Source organism: Rattus norvegicus, chromosome 7 (genome assembly GCF_021556685.1).
Source record: "Rattus norvegicus strain SHRSP/BbbUtx chromosome 7, alternate assembly SHRSP_T2T, whole genome shotgun sequence".
Taxonomy (NCBI): domain Eukaryota; kingdom Metazoa; phylum Chordata; class Mammalia; order Rodentia; family Muridae; genus Rattus; species Rattus norvegicus.
The window spans coordinates 61,198,357-61,223,021 of NC_141540.1; the positions used below are offsets into that span (position 1 = coordinate 61,198,357).

The window sequence follows — 24,665 nt, forward strand, 5'->3', positions numbered from 1 at the left end:
TTAAGTTAACATTTTTAAAAGTATATAATTTTTTATTTCTGTATTTGTGTGTCTGTGTGGGTATGTGTATGTGGTTGTGGGTGCTTGTGGAGGGTAGAGGCATCAGATCGCATTAGAGCTGGCGTTAGAGACAGCTGTACCACCTGACATGGGAGCTGCATCTCAAAATCAGGTCTTTTGAAAGAGCAGTGCTCGCCCTCACTGCTGAGCCAGATCTACTGTCCTGACAAGCTGATTCTGCTTTGGGAAAAAATAGCAAATTATAATCTTGCAATCAGGACAAAATAGAGAAGAAAACATTTGTCGTGTTCTAATGTAAGGAAGGAGAAGGAAGACAGCATTACGGATTCTCCAGCTACTAAAAGAGCAAATAAGATATTACAGAGCTTTGTGGGAAGCATTAGACAACCCAGTTTAAGAGAATAAAGTCCTTTCAAATCATAGCTTCTCATATTTACAAAAAAGGGGATAGAACTATAATCTACTGAAATTAATAAAAATTAATTAGTTTAGTGGATATAATATCAATAAAAATTACTTTATGTGCCAGCAACACATACGTGGGAAATGGGTAAAATATTTCATAGCAAGATCAAAATAATCATACACCTGCAATTAAATTAATGAACTATGTGAAATGAAATTATGAGAGGTAGAGAGACATGCTATACCCATGGATATACCCCTTGATTTTATATAAAAAATATTGCGATATCCATTCATTTTAAATTGTTTCATAGGGGTTTGGGGATTTAGCTCAGTGGTAGAGCACTTGCCTAGCAAGCGCAAGGGCCCTGAGTTCGGTCCCCAGCTCCGAAAAAAGAAAAAAGAAAAAGAAAAAGAAAAAAAAATTGTTTCATAGATTCATAGGAAACCCTGAAAGCCTCAACATATTTTGTAATTAAAAACAGTGAATTAATTCTAAAATTCTGGTGAAATTTCCATGTCTAGAAGAACCAAAGCAATGCTTTACAGCAAAAGAAGCTGTAATGCAGTGCAGAAATAGCATAACTAAGACAGAGTGTACTGGAATGGGAATAGACAAGCAGCCCCATGACCTAGAACAGAGGCCAGAAGCATACCTACCCATTTATATGAGGTCACCTTGTTCACAGGGCTTTTCCAACCACATCTCAGTGAACAGATGGTGTCAGGAGATGGAAACCACACTGTAAAGTGAATGGGGAATTTAATATAAATCGCTGTGCACCGAGTAAAATGTTACTAGGCACTAAAAGAGGAAACAGAGAACCGTTGGGTGTAGCAAGTGCAGAAAGTGTCTGGCTGCAGGATCAAAGAGAAAAGCAGAGAAAGTGAGAGAAAAGGCTTCTGGGGCCAATGTCGAGTTGGAGCTGCAGTTATGGTCTTAGAAGAGGAGGAGGCTTGCGGTACATGGTCCTAGGTCTCCAAGGAGAAAACTGCTGAAGTGCCATTCACAGAAATCTATCACAGAAGACCCTGGCAGGGGCGGGGCTGGGGAAAAGAACGGGGGAGGGGGGAGGGGAATTGGAGGCAGGGGCTGATGTAGGGGTAGGGGCATGGGCATGGGCTGGGCTGGGGCTGGGGCAGGGGCAGGGGCAGGGCCAAGAGAAGGGGCATGAATCACAGAAGTAATCAGGGGATAAGCAAGGCTTTTGTCTCCATCATTTAAATCTCTTCCTAGCCACCCTTCTTTGTGGAATCTAAAAGTAAGCCAGTCAATACAGTAGAAAAAAATAGAAAGTCCCCAATATAGCAGCAGAAAGCTGGAGGGTGGTGGGTGGTAGTGATGGTGGTGGTGGTGGTGGTGGTGGTGGTGGTGGTGGTGGTGGTGGTGGTGGTGGGGTGGTGGTGGTGGTGGTGGTGGTGGGGTGGTGGTGGTGATGATGGTGGTGGTGGGGGGGTGGTGGTGGTGATGATGGTGGTGGTGGTGGTGGTGGTGGTAGTGGTGGTGGGGTGGTGGTGGTGGAGGTGGTGATGATGGTGGTGGTGGTGGTGGTGGTGGAGGTGGTGATGATGGTGGTGGTGGTGGTGGTGGTGGTGGGGTGATGGTGGTGGTGGTGGGGTGGTGGTGGTGATGGTGGTGGTGATGGTGGTGGTGTGGTGGTGGTGGTGGTGGTGGTAGTAGTGATGGTGATGGTGGTGGTGGTGGAGGTGGTGGAGGTGGTGATGGTGGTGGTGATGATGGTGGTGATGATGGTGGTGGTGATGATGGTGGTGGTGGGGGGGTGGTGGTGGTGGAGGTGGTGGTAGTGGTGATGGTGGTGGTGGTGGTGGTGGTGGTGATGATGGTGGTGGTGGTGGTGGTGGTGGTAGTGGTGGGGTGGTAGTGGTGGGGTGGTGGTGGTGGTGGTGGTGGTGGAGGTGGTGGTAGTGGTGATGGTGGTGGTGGTGGTGGTAGTGGTGAATCAGATGCTGGAAAATCTATAACTTAGTATGGACATATATAATCTTTCCAATAAATGGCAGTTTATTGGAAACATGTTTTAAGTACTTAAAAACCAATTCAAGATGGACCATAGAGCTAGATGCAAGAAACTAAGTTTCCAAAAGACAATGGGATATCTTTATCACTTTGGACTAAAGATTTTCTTACATAGATAGAAGAGTATCTGTTTGCTAGAAGTAATTGGTTAACTACTAAAAGTGCGAAAAGACATGATAGACCAGGAAAAATATTTTTAAAACATAAGTGATGGAAGGAAAATAATTGAATTACAAACATGTCGAAATGAGAGATTTTTAAAATGTCGCTGATCTATAGGCAATTTATGACGTGGATACTGTCAGTCATTGATTCCATTAGAACTCGTCAAAGGACTCACATTTGGTATAGATAAAGAAGACCTTCAAATCATTAAGAGTGCGGCGTAATTTAAAAATGGGAAATTCTTAAAAATACAGATGACAAGAAAACTATATGGAGTGACCGATGGCTCCAGCCACATGTATAGCAGAGGATGACCTTGTCGGGCATCAGTGGGAGGAAAGGCCCTTAGTCCTGCCAAGGCTAGTGTAGGGGAATGTCAGGGCGGGGAGGTGGGAAGGGGTGGATGGGTGGGAGAGCACCCTCCTAGAAACAGGGGACGGGGATGGAATATGAGGGTTCCGGAGGGGAAACCGGGAAAGGGGATAACATTTGAAATGTAAATAAATAAAATATCCAATAAAAAAGAGAAAACAGTAAAAAAGCATAGTCATATACAGTATTAATCACCGTGAGCTACAAGTCACAGTGAGATAGGGTGACTCACCACTGGGTCGATTTCAATGACTGATAAGGTAAGGGCTGTGAGCCTATGGAATGACAAAGCGCGCATGCGTGTGGAGAATATCAACTAAAGCCGTCACCATGGGCAACTGACGGTAAGAAAAGCTAAGTGTTAGAATACCCTGAGGCACAGCCGACACTCTCCACTACATAACTAATAGAGGTTCTTATGGGAATGCTTACAGTAACTTTATCTGGAATAGGACAAAATGGATAAGCCCAGTATGATGGCACAATCCCAGATTTTGCAAGGTTATGACCAGACCTTGTAGAAAAACTGACCAACCGACCAACCGACCAACCAACCAAATAAGGAAGCAAGTATTTTGTTCTGGGACAGTAAGAAAGAGGTCTTGTGGTCACTGCATAAATCAGCAAGCCCTGCCCATCACAGCCTCGAAGATGTGTTCAGAACGGAGTCTCGAGATGCATGGTCCAAACAATGCTACCCAGGAAACTCTCCAAATCCACTTTCCCATGTTCGATTGCCGAGGGACACAGACTCTGCATTCTACGGTACCAGAGGGTCCACCAGTTAATTGCTCAAGCTGGTGGAACCCTCCCTTGCCATTTTCCATATGATTATGGCTTTACAGGCATCTAATATATAAGGGTTGTAAAGTCGTAGAAGCGTCCCCAAAAGATTTGAGAGGAAACTCTGGGAGGTCGTTCAGTGTGAGGCAGGGCTGGGGTCTCTGCTGGCGGCCTCTGAGAAAGCTATGGATGAATGATATGAAAACAACGATATTTTACCGTCAGAAAAGCTGAGTTTCACATTTAGACGTAACCAAATGTTAAAATCTGCGTTAGGAAGCGAGGACCAAATAGAGAATATTGTGGTTTGATGCTGTACACTTTTGCTCGTTTAGCCCATCTTAGATTGAGTTTTTTAACCTTGGATCATTTCAACCAAACTAAATCTCCTGAAATGGGCACTAAACTGAGATTTTCATAATCTAAATTTTATTTTTAATTTTTTGAAGAATTTAATAAATTTATTTAAACAGTAGATTACAGGAGAGCTTACATTTTTAAAGCCACTAACAAATCCTATTGTCAATAAATAGTGCATACTAAATAATACTGAGTTTTGCCTTTCCACAATCAAAAACTCAAAGAAGGTAAGGGGTGACAATGCACAGGCTTAGTACAATACGTTTTAGAAATTTTCAACCTGGAGTGAAGATGCTTTTTATAGGTTTCCTATTTTTACTTGGGAAAAGTTTATTTGGTACCAGGATAGATTCAAATTTCTAGTGATTTTGTAGTATGAAAATTTGATGAAATTTGCAGAAAAGATTGCAGACAACTTTAGATATGTTTTTCCATGAAAATAATATATATTAATATATATAACATATTATATATAAACAATAATATTATACAATTAATGTATATAAACAATTATATGATTAATGCATATAAACAATATAACACGAATTTTTCCATGGAAATAATATATATTAATATATATAACATATTATATATAAACAATAATATTATACAATTAATGTATATAAACAATTATATGATTAATGCATATAAACAATATAACACGAATTTTTCCATGGAAATAATATATATTAATATATATAACATATTATATATAAACAATAACATTATACAATTAATGTATATAAACAATTATATGATTAATTAACATGATATATAATATAGATTAATTATATAATATGTGATGATAATAAATATAATATATAATATATTATAACATATCAATATATAATATAACAATATTATACAATACATTTTGTGTATATAATATATAATATAAATATATAAATACTAATATATAATATATATAAATAATATTAAATATATTGTATTACTACATATAATATATGACTACATATAACATGTTATATGATATAAGCTTGGTGACCTGAGTTTAACCCCCAGGACCCACATAATAGAAGAAAAAACCTGACACCTGTAAGATTTCTTCTGGTTTTAACATGACTGCAGTAGCATACTGGTACATGTGTGCACAGACATACACACACACAAACACAGAAACACACACAAATAAATATAAACGTAAGTGCATAATACTCTCCCTTAAGATTCTGGGATTGAGCTTAGAAAGAAATGCCATCACGTGAATCTTACATCATCACCCGAAAACATACAAGTGTCAAAGTCAGTAAGAAAGCTTGCCCCTGGTTAACACCACTCATGGAGAAAATCCGGGACTGAATTACACAAAGATGTGCACAGGAAGGAAGAGAACCCCACGTCCTTGCTAACAGTGAACTCAGAGGTAGAGGACAATGGTTGAGCAACAATTTCCACACATAGTAGCGCAGACATGAGAATGATAATGGGGGAAATGAAAAATTAAAACACTTAAGAAGTTCAAAGACGTAAGACATCCACTATGGACAAGTCCATGCCCCACAAAATACTGACGACATCGGAGCATTAGAAAAAGGTACTATTTTAGGAAGCAGGTTAGCACACATGAGTACAGACAGAAATAATCATTATGTAATGCAAGAGCCTAACGTAGGTGAAACAAGCCACACATAGACGACTGGTGTGTAGGAAATTGATCTTATGTGGGTTGAGAAGAGAACTGCTGTTAACGTAATAAGAAAGGGAGAGATGGGGAAGTACCGATCAATGGCTACCAAGTCAGAGTTAAAATTAAGAAGCTCTGGCATGCTATTGTTGATGACCCATAACTCATTCTCAAAGTACATCCACTAACACCCTGGCTCTACACCCTGGCTCTACACTCCTTCCACCTCAACCTCCTCGAGGTCCCCTGGCCTTGGTGTGGGAGTTGTTAATAATGGGTTTTGAAGAACATGAATGGAATACAGACACCAGAAAGGCCGTCTCACTGATAACCAAGGGCAGAGGTGGGCAGAAAACCTTGATTTGCTCTAGTGTCCTGTGGCTTTTAGTCCTTCCTTTGGTTAACATTCATCAAAGTATTCTTCAGCCTTCCTGGGAAGGTAGCACTCATCATTTTCTGCCTTGCACTTTGTCTTCTTGATTTGCATCCATCCTGTTACTCTTGACCTTGTCTCTTCCCTGTGCCTTCTCTCCATTGTCCCAACAACAACAGCAGCAGCAGCAACAATCAAAAGTCCTATAATAGATACAAAGGAATTCTTCCTGTTCTTTTTAAGTGCATACATTAAGTGCCTTCTAGATTTTATATAGTAACATAATTATTCCAGTATGTGAAAAATTCCTATATAAAATTATCCACCTAATTTATCTTTTTATATGCAGATAGACAGAGGTGAGGTGTGAAAGCAGAAAGGAGAAGCCTAAAGGGAGAGAGGGGTGGGAACAAGAGAGGAAAAGAGACATGCAAATCCAGAAAGCAGAAGGAGATGCTATTTGACAGAGGGGGGAGGGGGAGGGCAGGGGAGGGGGAAGGGGAGCTGAGGGCCTAGCAGGAAGGAAAGGAAGGATAAGGGTGAGTGAGAATGCAATGCAATGGCATGTATGAGTGAAGATGTAACCTTTTCTTTGTAAATGAACCAGTAAATAAATAAATAAAGGCGTAAACTTGTGCATTTACGTTGTAGCCAGAAGGGACAACCTTAGAAGACAGCTTTCCTTGTAGATTTCATACTCTTGCTCTGTTTCCTAAACAGAGTTTACTTGCTACCTCAATGAGCAATTATCTTTCAAGCATAGTGACTTTCTGACTGTTCAGAATTATTTATAAAGCTAGGTTACAGGTCAAGTAAAACTTTCCACAAACTAACCCCACCATGGTTCATTTATTACCATTGTGCAGAACGCTGACTCTTTGAAAGGGGATAAAAGGCTCAGGAAATAGGAATAACTCCATTTACTCCCTTAGTAATCTTATCAATGGGTGGCGTCAGATGAAAGGAAGGCTAATATTTTTAAGAATTGAAACATTATGCTCTGACTCACATGAGGAAATCATCGCAGACATAATTGGGAACTCAGAAATATCTTCTCTGCATGTTTTACCTTTCCTTGTAACAGTTTTCCCAAAGCTCTCTACCTCACTGTAGACCACCCTCCCTCCCACCTTTTTCCTACCCTCTAGACACACAGTTGGGTCTGAAAAGTGTTTCTATCTTGTGAGTCTTTTTTTTTTTTAATCAAGAATTAAGAAATGAAACAGAAGACCTTACAAAGAGAAATAAATACTTGATTAATTATGATCAGTGGTGGTTTGAATGAGGGTGGCTCCCATAGGCTCAGATATGTAAATACTTTGTCCCCAATTGGTAGGCCTATTTGAGAAGGATGAGGTGTAGCCCTGTTGGAGAAGGTGTGTCAGTGGGGGTTTCAAAAACTCATACCATTCCTAGTTAGCGCTCTCTCTCTCTCTCTCTCTCTCTCTCTCTCTCTCTCTCTCTCTCTCTGCTTCATGGTTGTTGTTTCAACCTGTAAGCTCTCAGCTATTGCTCTAACAACACCATGCCCGCCTGTTGCCATGCTCCCTGCCGTAATGGTTCCTGGGCGTTACTACACTCTGGGACTGAACCAAGCCCTAAATTAAACACTTCTTTTATAAGTTGCCTTGGTCATGGCATGTTGTCATGGTGAGAGACAAGATTCCAACAAATAGATTTCTGGGGTTTTTGTCCCATGGTAGAGTAGAGGAATGTATTTGATGGCAGAAAGCCTTCCCCACATTGCTAAATCACATTATCTTCCTACCTACTTACTCAGGAGAGAAACGATAACTTGTTGACTAATAGATTCAACAAACAAATACAAATACATGCCTAGTCACTGCACGCAAGCACAATTAGGGACCTCTTGTTCATTATAATAAAATAGTGAATTTGATTATGAGTAAAAGAGGGAAGATTAAAAGGGAGGCTGAAATCTTGGTTTTATAATCACAAGTAGAATAAATAATTTGTTTTTAAAATATATTACTCTTAAATTACTTTAAAGGTTCTAATGGAGTGAATATTTGTTTCCAAATGTAAAAACATGATGGTACTGTGATTTTAAAAAAGCATATAATCTTAATAAAAACTGGCAAAGGAAAGACACTAGACTACGAGGGTGTAATTTGGAACACAACTTACTTGGTATTGATGTAGCACAATTGGTTTCTCAGTAACTGTGGAGAGGGAATAGAGGTCTGTTGATTGGATTGGGCCCATTGTTGTCCTAACTTTATGTGCCCTGTGAGCTAGAAATTCTTTGTATGTTTTAAATGGCTGGCAGAAGAACAAAGAAAAACAATTATTGACACAGGACATTGTAGGGAATTCACATTTCAATGCCCAAATGGAAAGTCTTATTCCCAGTACTTATTCTCTACAGCTGCTTTTGTGCTACAATGGCAGAGCCGAGTGGCTACAACACAGACCATTTGATCCTTGACAGAAAAGCTCAGTCTAGGTCATGAGTCTGATAAAGTAAACTAGAGTAAAATCCACTAAGTTTGAAGGATTCTTTCTGAAGTTGTGCCTCAATCTGGCAAAGCCTGTTTCTGTAAGGCTCCAGAACAATTGGTTTCAGCTCCCTGTGTCTCATACTGGATCGCGAGCAATCGATTTCAGCTCTCAGCATCTCAAATGAGCTCCAGAGCAATCGATTTCAGCTCTCACGCTTCTCGACCTGAATCAACATGGTTTCACGACAATGTTCAGAAACAGAACTCACAGTACTATCCTCTCCCTTCAGACCTAACTTAATAAAAGTTCCTACTCATTTCATAAATGGCTCTCGCGTTCTTTTCATTGCTTCATTAACGACCTAAAAGCCCAAGTTGTGATAGGCAACTGAAAGAAATTAATGGGTGCTTCTCTTGAGTTGTGGATAGTCAGGTGGGAAAAGCAGACACACAAGCAGTTGCTAATAACTTGATAGTAAATTTTTCCTAATATATTTCAAAATACCTCTATAATATAAATTTTCCCGCTCTCAAATCTGTCTTTCTCTTGGGTTTAGAATTATCATGTTCACACGCCACCTCCTTGCTTTAAGTCAAGGGCTCGTTACCCTTGTTATTTCAAAAGTCCTGTATGAGTTTCTGGGTCCTTCTATACGCAGGCCCTGTCAAATAGTTAATGCTTTCCTAATGTTTGCCTTTGGAAGAATGATTTGCAATTTCACCCACACTCTTGGGATTCTAAGTCACTGACTGCTTTTCCTGTCTTCAGCTGATTTCTCAGCTGAGTGCAAAGAGGATCCCCTAAACATTTAAATCGTGCTGTGCCTCAGGTATCAACTGTACAGAGCCTCTTGGTTAAGGGGTGGGACTCTGTGCCCACCTCTGTGATTGGCTGAGAGCAGGGCTTCATTTCTAAGCTAGCGCTGAAAGCCAGGTTTCCTGATTGAACCAAGGGGGCAGAGACCATTTTACAGCTGCGCAGATCAGTTTGCACCGTCTAAGTCAAAACTCTGACTTCTTAGAGAAATGAGCCACCTTTCTCCCATAAACGAGTTTAGGTTGGGGTTCTTTCACATAAAACAGAAAAGATTCAGGTACTTTAGACCTCACAAAAAACGCTGACAGTCGAACTGTGTGGGGAGGTACAAGTGCTCACTTTAATAGCAAAGTTGATGAAAAACTGTCTTTCTTGTAGACTAGAGAACGGTCTCCCAGTCAACAAAATTTCACGAGGTTTTCAAAATCCCCTCTTAGAAAAACTGCAGTATCCTCCTCTTTAAAATGTCTCCCAAATGTTTATTACAGGGGGAAAAAAAAGCAAATAAAATTTGATCGATTAGACTGACGTTTTGGGGAAAGCCATTAAATGAGAATATATTTGTTATCTTTGTCTTTTAAAACTCAGTAATCTGCCGAGTAGTTTTTAGAAATAAGCTTGAAAGGGCTACTTGACATCAGTTTTTTTGGTTTTTTTCCCTTAAAATAAGACATTTGCAAGTATTTGGCTCTTAAAAACTTGACAAAAGGGAATTTTCATACATGGAACTCTCACATTGTATGCCAATTATAACAATTTATGTTAAAAGAAATAAAGAGAAACGTCCCATGAAACAAAACTAAGGCCTAATTGAACTTTCAAATGTCGATATCGTCTTCTGTCGTTTTGGATGTTTTCACCCACTCCTTTATGCAGCAGAGGGCAGGGATTTGCTGTTGAAGAAGAGCATTGCATGAGTCAGTTTCTCTGTGAGCCTAGGAGAGAAAAGTCAACTATGCACAAATTAATGCGTAATTCTGGGCACTGATAAGTGTCATCAGATGGGGAAAGGACAAACTGAAAGGAGGCAGCCACAGAAGAACACGGTGAAGACAGACAAAACCGCTGTCATTCACTACAAATTCCAGGGAATCTTTGTTGGCCAATTTAGTGCAATTCCCAACCTGTGGGTTGCAACCCTTGGGGGTCAATCGACCTTTTCATAGCAGCAGCATTATAGCTGTGAAGTAGCAAGAAATAATTTCATGGCTGGGGGTCATCACAACATCAAAACATTGGGAAGGTTGAGAACAGCTGACTTAGCCACTGGGTTATAGCTACAAACACTAGCAAACTAGTTAACAATGTCAGTAAATGGGAGTGTATGATATTTTTTTTCCTGAAAGAAATACGATAGAATTTAATAAAGCTTTTCAACAGAGTTTGCCTCATCTCAAACGATTTTTCATTTATCTTTATAGTTTTCTTGTCATAACGATCATATTATTTTTCCGCATTTATTTCAGTGACATCACCTTATGAAGGTTTTTGTTTAACATGTACCGGCTAAAATTAATGAATCAATTGATCTGAAAGAAGGATGCTCAGAGTAAACGCTGCATTGCACGGATTTCTTCCTGTGGATTCTCCTCAGACACTTCTGGCTTTGAACCTACCATGTTTTCTTGCACCACATTTCAGAACAGCCTTTTATGGCCAGAAAAACAACTGAAGCCATGCAATAGAGAATAGAAGGTTCTATCAAAGCAGGGTGTGTGCTATTGTGTTTTGTAGTTCTTGCTTCTCCCCAGCTACATGCCTGCTACTGCTGACTCTCTGGCTTGAGGTCCAGCTACCAGTAAAATACCAACTGAGGTCTTCAGTTCATCTATCACAGTTTATCCTATGGCTTTATGACTCACACATAGATCTAAACTAGAGGAGGAATGCTTGCTTTGCAACTAATGAGGAAAGCAGGGACGCTTTTCTTAGTTATCATCTGAACAGGACTTGTACCAGAGACCAAAGTTTTCTTCACAAGCCGTGGTTGTTACCAAACTGTAGACAGCCCACAGTGGAGTGCGAGTCACTGCATAGTGCATATGTATGTTAGCTGGGAAGACAGATTACTTATACTCCTTTTATTGTATTTTAAAAGGAATGTCAGTGGTAGGAAGCAGCCAATTCACACTCAATTAAATGGAGGAAGTCAGACACATCTCTGAACATGAGGGGTCAGTCAGTTGCCTGATACACAGCCTTAAGGAGTCCTGACGTTGTAAATCAGCAAGTACACCGCTCCCCTGATCCCAGACACAGGTAATGACAAAGCAGGTTCTCAATAGTTTCCATGGTCTCGTCCCCAAGTTGGTTAGTGATATCCATGGCATTGATTTGATTTAATACTCCAAAAAGCAGGAAAAAAAATCCACGTACGATGAGATTATGTCATGCTCAATCGAACCCTTATCTCATGACTTTCCATTTCCTTTATAATAAAATCTAAGGTGGGCCTGGAGATACTCCTCAATAGTGCTTGCTTTCTCCACATATGTAAGGCCCTGTGCTTTATCCTCATAGACCAAAAAGTAAGTAAATAAATAATCCGAACTCTTAACATTTCTGCCTGTGCACTCCATACAACACTGTCAGTATGACCTTAATTTTTCTCTAGAAAAATCCCAGGATGTAGTTTGCACTCGGTGTGTTAAATGACTGAGAGACTGGCTTGTTTGGGCATTTCAGTCCTGTGGTGATGTGAGTAAGTGTCAGAGTATGACATCGGGGGCACGTCTATGGAGCTGCTGAGTTTGTTTCTGACTCAGTGACGTCTCTCCCTTCCCCCCTTTAGATGCATCTAATGTTCACATTGACTTGAGACATACTGACTTAGAGGAAAAGACAATTGTTAATAAGCTATTGAAGGGGCATGGGCCACCTCCCAGGCCCTCAGCATCATGGGCTGTCACTAGCATACCATCGATGGCTTCTCAAGAAGTCAGTCTCCCGTTATGAGACCTTGATGGCTACTGGCAGTTAGGACAACTTGAAGGCCTGATTGAATTCTGTTCCTTTTTTGTTGATAAACACCCACAGTGATTCCTGGACATTTCAGACATGGTGCGGAAGGGCCGTTTGAGTCTGTTTTGTAGACCGTGCTTTGATGATTAAAAAGAACCGGGGAAATAGCCAAAGGTATCATCATCATGTTGGTTGGCTACGTGACCACAGCAAACAAAGCCAGGCACCCAGGCTGATCTGAGTTCAAAGCTTATTTAGTCTGGGAACACTTATTAAAGAAAATGTCATTTGTGTTCAGAATAATAACTTGTAAATCTTCCAGAGCTCTTTTTCACCTAATCGGATTCGTCCTTACAGAGGAAATTCTGGAGGAAATCTGGAAATTTTGGCCTGCTACGTGTACGCAGAGACCAGATGGCCACCAGGTACAGAGCTGGTTTTTATAGTGGGGTACACTAAATGAAAATGACAAGTCTTTTTAAGATTACAATAAATTTTCTAGTGGGCCTGTGAGATGTTTAAGGCCGGAAGATAAAGGTTTTGGGTCACATTGTCCTTAATATAGAAGTGGGATAAACGCAGCCAGGTGGGCTGCTATTTCCACTGTCAGTAGGGTTGTCGTTTAAATCTGTGAGCATTAAAAGGAGGAGAGTTAAGTCACCGCACAGCCTGCAGTGGAAGCACACCCATGTGCCGGTGCACGTGTGGGAGTCCTTTTGAAGGTGGTTTGCTGATGTTTCAATTAGAGAGGATCAAGGCTCAGAGGAGTCTTTTAACTATTGGAGAGGGAGACAGCTTCTCTTCGATGGGGGAACATTCAACGAAGGGGGCCTCTCTCCTGTCCTTATAGATTCAAGAGGGAGTTCTCTCCTGGGCTGCCATGCCTCAACCACACAGAAGTTTTGAGAGGTGATTTTCCTTTTTTATGCCTATAGTTTATTTGAAGGGAAAACTTGTCCTGGATGGATGGAAGCTATTAATAAGCTTTCTGTGTATTCCTCTGTGTGTAGATATTCATATTTCTCCGGAGCTACAATCTGACTTTAGCTTTGAGAATCTACATGCACGTCCACATGTGCAGGCAGGCACAGGTGAACACACACATGTGTATGTATGCATACTAGCTACAGAAACACGTACAAATAACAAACGAATGTAAACCCTCCCAACAGACGGTAGCCTGGAGGTGCAATAGCCATTCTCTCAATTATATCCAGGGTACCACAGTAGCTCTGATTGTCTTCAGGAAATGGACAAAGCAAAGTAGGGAGGCTTTCCTACATGATTCGATTCTTTTTTTTTTCTTTTTTTCGGAGCTGGGGACCGAACCCAGGGCCTTGCGCTCGCTAGGCAAGCGCTCTACCGCTGAGCTAAATCCCCAACCCCTCGATTCTTAACTCACAAACAGAAAATATCGTCATGGTGCCCTGGTCAGAGAGTCTTTTTTTTTTTTTTTTTTTAAGAAAACTACTGGTAAGAGTGAGTTTAACATAATTTTGTTCTTTTTAAATTGTTGTTATTCTTTTTGCACACCCAAGCCAAGCTGTGAGGATGATTAAGATAAGATTTATGTAAACATCGCAGAGATAAAAAGGATTGGCCAATCGGGGTCAGTTGGATGGGGTTCGAGCTGGTCTTGGGTAATTATTCTGGGCTGATATGTAACAGATTTGTCTGAACTAGATTTATTAGTTCTTTCCCTCTGAAGTGCTCGGGTTGAAGAGAAGAGAAGTTGATTACTTTGATTTTGCCTATTGGAGATAGGAAATTTTATATGCCTGAAAACAGTGAGGTTTATTTTCAGCCTAATGCAGGCCTATGAGAAAAACAAACAAACAAAAAAATCCTAAAACCACACATACACACAATTACATGAATGGAGGGTATTTGTTTTATAAATTATTTTTTAAATTCAGTATACCAAGTCTTGGACATCATGAAGACATGTTGATGTAGCTTTCGCTCCTATTCGTTCTCCTGTATCACTGCCCTGCTCTGCCTCCTGCCCTCTCATTTCTTCCCCACAAGAGCTTCCATCTGCCTTTATGTGCATGCATTCCTTTAGGTGCATGCATTCCTTTATGTGCATGCATTCCTTTATGTGCATGCATTCCTTTATGTGCATGCATTCCATGGCCCTCTTCCCCTCCAGGCCTCCTTAAGAGCCCTTCTTCCCCTCTCGAGGTCTCCTCTCTGGTTTCAAGATCTATGCGCAGCCAACCCAGCCCCACCAAGGAAAGTATCTGAAGTGTGTTTGACAGTTTTAACTCTCAGGGACATGTAAGTGGAAACGTGTTTTGAGATCTGACCTCATAGCTTTCAGAACGGCCGCAGAGAAGGACGCAAACACATATGTTGCCGAGGACGTACAGAAGGAAGGGAAGAGCCCTATTCACTGCTCATGGGAGTGCAAACAAGTCCAACCACTGTGGAAAGCAAGGTGGATGCTCCCCCAAAGCCAAAAATAAAGCTAACACCCAATCCAGCTGTGGCACCCCTGGGTATACACATGAAAGAGTACATGAGAGAGACACTCGCTCGTCTGTGTCTTTGTCATAGTAGTTAGTAGTTGAGTGGAGGATTTGCTTGTGTTCGTTTCAGTTATAATCTCTGGGACGTTAACCATTTTGGACATTTTCTAATTGTGGCTTATTGCTTCTTTGCCTTCTTGGCATTGATCACTGTGACTGCAATTTCCCGAGGATCTTAACAGGTATTGGGGTTTTTCTGTGACAGCAAGGACACACTATAAAGGCTGTATAGGATTTTACTTTTGTGTAGCACGTGCTAAAATTGCAGCAATCTTATAGGCAATGCAGACATGGTTTCTCTGGGTATACTCCAACCATAACCCTGCAGAGCATTGTTTTGAATTAACCAGTTCTTACCTGAATTTAATTTACCCCAAAGACTTCTGAATTAGAGTTTCCAGGGGTGTCTACCAACGCCTTCATTCTACAGGTGAGAAACCAGAGTGTTTGTTACCACTCACTGTGTACAGACAGGATAATGTCCCTGGGGGGAAAAAATACATCTGCTATTAACTCTGAATTCTTTCAGTCTACTTGAATGAAATATAGAAAATTTCATTTTTTTTAAGGAGTAATGGTGTAAAAAGCCTTTGCCATTCAGTAAATATCGCCGTTACCTGAAAACTTCCTATACCACACCAGGCTCTAGAACACTTCAGTTTTTCAGAGACTGCAGTTTATAGTTTACCTTTTTTCTATTGACCATAGAAAGACGTCTGTGTGGGACAGTGTTCAGTGTATCTTGGCAAAGGCTTTGATTCCTTCCAGTCTTTCTAGGTCGGTAAGTGATGTCCGGTCAGCATATTTGCCAGGTAAGAGACCGTGGCTCTGTAAGGGTAACTGACTAAGCAACAGTCAAGGGCTGGGGCTTGAAACCCGTTGGCCCATTTCTCAGCCACAAGGTCAATATGCTTCTCCATCATTTTATTTCAAGGTAGATATTCATCTTCTATGATTGTGCCCTTCATAAAGATAATAGGATTCAACTATATCCGTGTGCTTGGACAATGTCTGCCCTTTGCGATTTCCCATTTCACTTTTGAGTTCTTTGGGATGGCAAATATTCAAATTTTTTCCTATATGAAGGATTTTTATCCTGACATTCACTTTTAATTTATTTAATTATATATGTATAGGTAATATCCAAATTTTATATAAATAATTATGAACTTTTATACTCTTTTGTATTTCAATACTTTTTTTGAAAATGCATTTTATTTTTTTTAAAGATTTATCTATTTATTTTATGTGAAGAGGGTATCGGATCCAATTACAGATGGTTGTAAACCACGATGTGGTTGCTGGGAATTGAATTCATGACCTCTGGAAGAGCAGTCAGTGCTCTTAACCCCTGAGCCATCTTTTTAGCCCCCCCAAAATGCATTTAAACATACAGTGATCCCTCAGTATCCATGGGGATTCATTGAGGATCTCTTTCTCTCTGTCTGGATACCAAAATCGCCACATGCTCCTGTCTTGAACGTATAATGGGTAATATTTCCATATTGCATAACTTTCCCAAATACTTTAAATCATCTCTAGATTATTCATAAATCTAGGACTGTATAAATAGGTATTATACTATATTGTTTAGACAATAGTGGCTAGGAAAAGAAAGCATCTTTACATATTTCTACAGGGGAGGTTTTTTTCCTCAAACATGTTCTTCTATTTATTGATTTATCCTTTTAACAATTTCATATATGTCTTTAACATGTTCTGGTCACACTCAGCCCTGCCTTATATCTCCTCCACTCCTAGTACCTCCTCTCCTCCAATGAGACCCCTTCAACTATCACGTCTTTCCTGTGACTCCCTGAGTTTAACCAGGACTGTACATGTGGCCTGGGTTATGAATCTATGCACTGGATCATGAATAACTCCTCAGTGATTCACTAAAGACAATACATTTTTCTCCTCCAGAAACCATCAACTGCCAATAGTAAGGGACTAGGCCCTATGAGCTCCTCCCTCATCCATAACTAAATGGTGTCCTGCTGGTCCAGCCATATGCAGGTGTGAGTTCATGCCATGTCCAGGAGAGAGTATTTTATGGCTCTCCCAATGACATTGTCATAGTTGGTTGAACACAGGCTTGGAGAACTGAAAGTATACATACATAATACATATATACATATACACACACTATATAAATGGAATATATATTTATTGAAAAGTTATAGTTAACAAAGAAAGTTCACATGAATATTTTACCGACTTTCTCTAATGTTATCAATTCTAATAATCATGATATATTTATGAACAGTCTACAGAATAATAGTTGGTGTAAGACTAGTAACTGAGCTTCACTGGTTTTGAATTTCATCAGTTTTTCCACTACAGCCATATAATCTGTATTGTTCAGGATGCAGTGAGGATTCCCCATTACATTTAGTGTTTATGTCTCAGTTTCTTCTTACCTGTGGCGATTCTTTAGTCCTTCCCTGCTTTTGATGGCATTGACACTTTGGAAGCTCATTCTGTAAAATGCATGTCAATTTAGGCATACCTACTACTTTGTCATGATTAGAATAGGACAACACTGTTTTCAAAATCTGTCCCTCCAAAACCCACATGCTCAAACATAATCTTCAAATCCATATGTTAGTGGTGCTTAGGCAGGTATAAATAAAGTAACGAGGAAGGGTTCCAGTATGAGTATTAGTGACTCCCAGAATGATCAGACAATGGCCACCCAGGACACAATTTGGGTGGGTAGGAAGAGTGAATAGATCTGAGAAGAGCAGGGGCGGGGGGGGGGGTCTGAATTGACAAAAAATACTTACGAAATTCTTTAGAAACTAATACTAATATTCTTCAATAAAAATGTATAAAGATGAAAGGCAGTCTGGATTATCATACTTGCTCTGTCTGCAATGCCCACTGCTACAGTGTGGCAAAATAAACAAACAAACAAACAAACCCTCACCAGATACCAGTCTTGTGAATTCTTAATATTTGGAACTGTGAGCTTAGCTATTAATAAAAAGTGATCACACCTACGGGGCCCAGACACTCCTGAACTGGGAATAACCTAAAAGCTCCTTTCTGGGGTCTAACTTTCGTGGTACAGGAGGTACCATACAAGTTCCCGAAGGAAGTAGGCGAGATGCCTCCGAACCACGACGACAACCTGCATAACAGCCCTCACAGTGCAGGGCGGCACTCGTACCTCGGCAGTAACCAACCGCTCTCTAACATGCTCAAGACCTGCTAGCGAGAAGGCAGCCGTGTCTGCTACCGGAAACCTAGCCAACTCTCCAGGGCTGGTAAAGTCATGGATCTTGAGTAAATCTACAACCACAACTTTACTAAGCTAGCACAGTCCTTAGCTACATTTTAAATATGTGTCCTTGTACCCACGGGTAACTGTAATTCTCACTTCTGGCCTTTGCTGTCGCAGTTTCAAAAATGTTCCATTCTTTCTGGATCCATGTACTGGTCATTGTGTCTTTTTTAATGGGAAGTTAGTTCTAATTCTCCCTGCGCTTAACGAGTGTAATCCTGTGTGTTTACTAGTAATTTCTGATGCCAGACTCTCCAAATCAAGAGGCACCATTTATACTAAATCATATGCTTTGTTGTCCCGGGTCCTCGTATTGTAGAGAAGGTAAACTCCTATGACAGAAACCTGGCCTCAAGATTTAAAAAATTTAAATACCTTTGCTAGAACTAGTTCTTAACTATGGTCTAGATTTCAAAAAGTGATTGATAGTATCAGAAACATGTCTTTTAAAGTTACATTTTTATGAGGCAATAGCCCCATTAGTTTGAAAAATTTTTACATTTATTTACTTAGTTATCTAGACACATGTAAGTGCCATGTAGGGGGTGGTTCTGATGCTTTGATGGGGCCTGGGGGGTTCTGCATGTAACGCTGAAGGCCCTGTTCTCCAATTGGTTCTTTATCGATCAATAAAGATGCTACTGGCCAATGCTGGGTGGAAGAGGCGGGACTTCCTGGTTCCAGTAGGCTTGCTAGAAGACGCAGGAGGAGAAAGGGATTCCCCACGCTTCAGAGGTAGAAAGAGCCACCAGCCATGTGAGATCTCAGGTGGAGTGGTCATTGGCTGCTTCCCCGACTGGGCTTGGAGTAGCAGGCAGGAGATTAGAAATGTAACTATGCTGAGGGAAGATTCAGAGGTGTTGAGCTGGGAGTGAAAGTAAGGGCACATTAGCCACAGGAGGCCTAGATGTGCCTGGCCATTGACCTAAAAAACATATTAAAAATGCTTTCTAAAGTTAATGCGTGTTAAAAAGTTAGTGTGTGTGTGTGTGTGTGTGTGTGTGTGTGTGTGTGTGTGTGTGTGTGTGTTTGTGTGTTTTGTCTGTGGCTCCTGGGGTGGCTCCTGGGCAGTGGCTTTGTAGCATAGTCCACCCGGAGGGGTAGGTAAAGAGGGGTAGTAGAAATACCCCCTCTTTAGGGGATAGTTTGCATGGTTTAGTCCTCTCCTTCCACCGTCTGAGGTCTAGGGACAGAAGTCAGGTTGTCAAGCTTACCAGGAAGTGTCTTCACCCACTTAGCCATTTTATTGATCTCTAGACACTTTTGGTATATACAGTGATATTTAAACTTGTGGTTTGATATTTAACCCAGGATTGCACAAGTTGATGAATTTTAAATAAAGTTATTTTAATCATTTGTCTTTAAGTGTGCCAAGTCAATAGTCTCGATGTGTGTGTTTGCAAGACCTCGGCTCGTCCCCTCAAGAGAAGGTTGTAGTAGTTGTCATTCACCTCTGCTATTCCTTTAGTTCTTCTTATGGTTTGCCATTGTCTTCGTGGTCCACTTGTTTATTTTGCTCCTTCTGCAGATCTGCTGATTGGCTAATCCTATAGAATCGCCAATATTTATAGAGCTCCTAATGTTTGCTAGATGTTCTCAGATGGCCTTAAACTAGTGATCGCACTGCAATCCCCACACTGCTGAAATGTTATCGGTTTAAAAATACTGCGATTCACCACAACATACTTGATCCAAGCCAAAGATGGATCCTAGCCAAAGACAGAAAATCAAGGCAGAAACTGGGATCCCACAGCTGCACAGAGAACTTAAAACCTTTCCAGTGGAGAGGGCATTCAAAGGGACTTAGGAGTCTGGAGTGGAATGTACTATGTCTGGCTTGTGGCTTGCAAAGCTCCTATGTTTCTAGCTTAAGCTCAAAGGAATGGTGGTGAAGGGTGCACATTCAGGAGGCATTTAGGCCAGGAGGTCTCTGCCCTTATGAGAATTAATGTTGTCCTAGGATTGGGTTCATTATTGCAAGAGTGACTTAGAAAAATTCAAGCTATGTAGATTCGTCCTTGCTCTCTCCAGGATGAAAACTGGAGGGAAAATATTCTATGTGTGTTTTTACACAACGGAAATCTACAGTTAAGACATTTCTGAACCATGGACTGCCTCTAACCATCATTACTACTCATTTAATAATAAATGTCTCCTGTTAGCCGTATGTAACTAAGAGGCCGTTTCTCTTTTCCAAATTTATTGTGAGTCAGTAAACTGAAGGTGGTTGTTAGAGTTTTAGGGAAATGTTTGTAGAGGAGGCGCTAAACAATTCTCGTTTGAGAAAAATGCATGAAATTACACCTTTGCTTCAGAGGCTTTAGAAATCGTCTCTCTCTCTCTCTCTCTCTCTCTCTCTCTCTCTCTCTCTCTCTCTCTCTCTCTCTCTCTCTCGTTAGCTCAGATTCTGGTCCTCAAGAAGGATTTTTAGTGCCAAAGTGTGACTGAGCAAAGATATTTTTTCTGATGCATTTCAACATACTGGCACTGGAAATTGGCGAGGACATAGCATACATCCTCCAGGAGTCGTTTGAACATTTGTCAAGTCTTCTGTTGACTCTGATGTAGGTGTAAATCCTTGATCCTCCTGTCGTTGCTCTTCTCTTTATAGTTAGACTTTGCATAACAGCTTTATTTAGAACTGCCAGGCACCACTGTGCTGTCTGTTTTCTCATTTTAGCTTCAGGGATAATATCGTTAACATCTTCCAGATTTATTGGAGAGAATTTTTTTTTTTACATAGAGCAAGTGACAAATTGGGAGTTTCAGTTGATTTTCTATTTTCTATTCTTTGTGTAAAAGGCAGATCATGTATTCTTTAAAATGATTTAAATTAATTTATTGAGAATTTCATACATTTTGTTTTCAACCTCCTTCCCCAACTCTTTCTATATCTATTCCCCATTTGTTTCCGTTCAACTTTGGGTCCTCATATTTAAAAAAATATTCCCACCATGTCCCATTAATGTTACCTGTAGACTCTGAAGTGTGTACCCATGCACTGCCATGTATTGGACCTACCTGGGATCAGACCCTTGAATAAAATTAGCTATTTCTCTCTTCCTCTCCCTCTCCCTCTCCTCTTCCCCCCTCCCTCCCTCCCCCTTCTCAGTAGCCATCAATTATCAGTAGCTTCTTGGCTAGGTGTGGGACCTCATAGCTACCACCCACTCATGCCAGGATTGCGTCGGCTTGAATCTGTACAGTTCTGTGCGTGCTGTCAGAACCTCTGTGAGTTCATACGTTCAAATGCTCCATGGTATCCAGAAAATACTGTTTCCTTGTGTGCATCCACAGCTTCTGGTTCTCACATTCTCCCTACCTCTCTTCCACAATAATCTCTGAGCTTTGAGAGGAGAGGTGTATAATATGTACATATAATATGTATATATATTCATATATATATGACACATTTAGGGTTCAATATTTTATAGTCAGTTGTTCTCTCAGCCTTGGCAATTAAGTCTTTGAGTTCATTTCCATCTGCAATGTACAATAGTTTCTTTGATGAGGTTTGTGGACTGTTCTAGTGTATGAGCATAAAGAGAATTCATAGTCAGTTTAATACAATGTCCTATAAGCACATAACAGTAGTAGGCTCTCCTCAAAAGCCCATCGCTTGTCTAGTCACAGCTTCTCTGCCCCTACTCTTCCACATGCTCTGAAGGTACAGATTGCACCTCTGTGGAGCAGGCCTTAATTCTATTCAGAAGACCCTTGGTGTCTTCCGTGACATTAGCACCCCTACTCCAGCTGGGGCATATCTTTCAAACTATAAAATATTTATTTTATATATGTTGTTGAGGTACTGAAAAATAAATCGGACTTTGGGAATTTTGACAGAAGTCGCCACCATACACTAGATGGTGGCATTTATCTCCCACTACTTAAAAATTATTCTTTGAAAACAATGGAAATTTTTTTTTTACAATGTAAGCTCCCTGTGTGAAATAACAAAAACTTTAAGGGACTGTATATGAACAATGACTGAGGAGAAATAGAACCCTATTTTATGCCACTAGACTCATTAATAAATGCTATAATTATGTTTTATATTTAAATAATTCTTAGTTTTTTTTACATTCCAGATTTTATACAAAGACACAAAGAGAGGAAATAAAACAGAAGAAGAAATGAAGGGAAAGAGCACAAAATTTGAGGAAAACATCCAATCGAAATGTTTTTAGATCAACTCTGTAGCTCACAGGTTTGGAACTTTTCCACAGGCTCTGAATAAGTATCTGATGATTGTTTTCTCCCATAGTTAGGAAAACAAATGCCACTTTGATCTGAGGATGTAAGGCTCATGGATGTGCCAGACCAGGGCAGGAGTGCCACCAAGAGAGCATCTCACTCGTCTCATTTCCATTATATACATGTAGTGAATATATATATATATATATACATATATATATATATACACATACATACTATATATGTCATATATTGCATATCACACATTGAATATCACATCTCACATCATATATCACATATCATAATCTTATATTGCATATCGCACATTGTACATTGCATATCATATATCATATATCATATTCTATAGTTTATATTATATTATATAGTATATTGCATGTTATATATTATATACTGTATATTATATAGTATATATAAAACACAATATAATAGTATATGTGTAATACAGTATTATACATATATATGTGTATGTATATATATACACACACACAATATAATGAAGGGGATCAAAGCTGTCCCCAGTGACATAAAGTGCTAAGACAACATAGGAATACCTGCAGAATGGAAAAAGAAAAAAGGTTAAATCAGTTAAACCCATGCCTATCATCTGTCTGTCTGTCTGTCTGCTGCCCATCCACTCACCCATCTATCCATCCATCTATCCATCTGTGTATAGTTTTAGCCCTTGACTCTAAGACTATTTTAGAAATTTCAACATATGACAATTACTTTAAATATAGTATATTAATAGATAAAGTATTCAGAACAAGTCTTTATGAGCAATGTAAAATGATTGGAAACCAATTTCAATTATTTACTAATGACGAATTTACTTAGTAAAAATGACTAGAGTCAGTCTACTTCAGCAGAACCCGAGCGAGTCCCTCTTTCTTCAAAACCTGTCACTTCAAAAATGTACTTGAATATTTTGAAGGCAAAATGTAGAAAAGCATGCTTTTATATCCTGCCTAGGTCTGAGAGCAGGGAGATGCTCCATCCTGTTCTCTGTAATTCTTTGCCTATATCCTTAGCCTTAGGAGAAACCTCTTCCGTCTGACCTGCTCTTCCTGAGCAGGTGCGGTGATGGTGGATGAAGGACTCCTAATAAACCAGCGGTGCTTTATGTGGTTATTATTACTGTCCCTCTAGGTCCCTTCTGGAAACTTTCCATTAGCGTCTTATTGTATCCCAAGGCTCATCAAGTCCAGGAGACGCTTTTGTTTATAAACCCACACCTCCTCTCTTCCAGCGCGGCATTTGTACACACTAACCAGCTCACTGTGAGTCACTCGCAGAACTGCAAATGGTACAGATTATAAGGACAGCTGGCCTTATGCTCAGTGGAATAAGACCTAGACAATAATCAATGAAACGTCCATAAAAATATAAAGAAAAAAACCCAAAATCCCACATAAGGTTCTTTTTATATCTGCCTATTCTCTGGAGAAATGGAAACAGAATCACGGAAATTGACTCTCTGCCCTTTTGTTTTGAATCAGAAGAAAGTAAAAGGGACATTTTCTTAACCCATGAAAATTAGGAAACCTTTCTCTTTGTTCTTGAGTTCAACAGCTGCTAAGTCCGCACATGAGCATTGACACCTCTTGAAAGAAACACAACAGGTACCTTCGGGTCAGGTAAAAACGCTACCGGAAGATCTCTGCAGTTAAGGCCAAAAGACGGCTTGGTTGATGTGGTCCCGTGCTGCACCTGTCCCAGAATCCTCACTCCACCACACCTCCCCCCTCAGTCAGACCTTTAGCGGCTGTGACAAACATAGACGAAGAACGGGTGAAAAGAGGGAGGTATATACTGCCTCACCGTTCTAGAGGAGTCAGTCTATGGCTGGCTGACTCCATGGCTACAGGCCTCTGGTGAGACGGAGCATCATGCTACAAAGAGCAGAGCTGCTCACCTCACCCGTCAGGGAGCAGAACAATAGGAGGGCACAGGAGATAGGACACCCTTCCGAGCACGCCACCAGGGAAGGGATTTCCTTCCTCCAGTGGGGCCCTGCTTTCCAGTAGCTCTTTCAGTCTGATGCTCCGTAATGAAGTGGTATCCTCATGGGTCAGCCACCTTTTCTCGGGGCCATTGTCTGCCTACCATGGCTTCACCATATGAGCTCTTTATAAGCAAAGAACTATATCCTGCTCTGAGCCCGAGACTCCTCCAGCAGATTTCAGCCCTGGGAAACAAAATGCTGCTTCCTTCAAGTGTGCAATTTTCTGGCC

The 24,665-nt window shown here is 40.4% G+C and overlaps 2 long non-coding RNA genes across 7 annotated transcripts in view; one reads left to right on the top strand and one right to left on the bottom strand.

Moving 5' to 3' along the window:
• On the bottom strand, window positions 1-24,123 carry LOC102551386 (uncharacterized). 4 transcript variants are annotated; one of them, XR_015624665.1, is made up of 4 exons: window positions 24,058-24,123; window positions 15,291-15,417; window positions 1,087-1,169; window positions 1-237 (listed from the first exon to the last, which is right to left on the bottom strand). It is a non-coding gene; the product is annotated as an uncharacterized LOC102551386 (long non-coding RNA). The 4 variants fall into 4 exon arrangements; XR_015624664.1 differs by having other exon boundaries at window positions 6-240; XR_015624663.1 differs by lacking the exons at window positions 15,291-15,417; window positions 24,058-24,123 and adding an exon at window positions 3,234-3,309.
• LOC102551482 (uncharacterized) overlaps window positions 18,894-24,665 on the top strand; it is a 9,875-nt gene continuing 4,103 nt past the window's right edge. The window contains exons 1-2 of one of the 3 annotated variants that reach the window (XR_015624667.1): window positions 18,894-18,987; window positions 22,308-22,426. This is a non-coding gene — a long non-coding RNA (uncharacterized LOC102551482). The remainder of the gene's footprint in view (window positions 18,988-22,307; window positions 22,427-24,665) is intronic. The other 2 variants (XR_015624668.1, XR_015624666.1) reach the window with 2 other exon arrangements.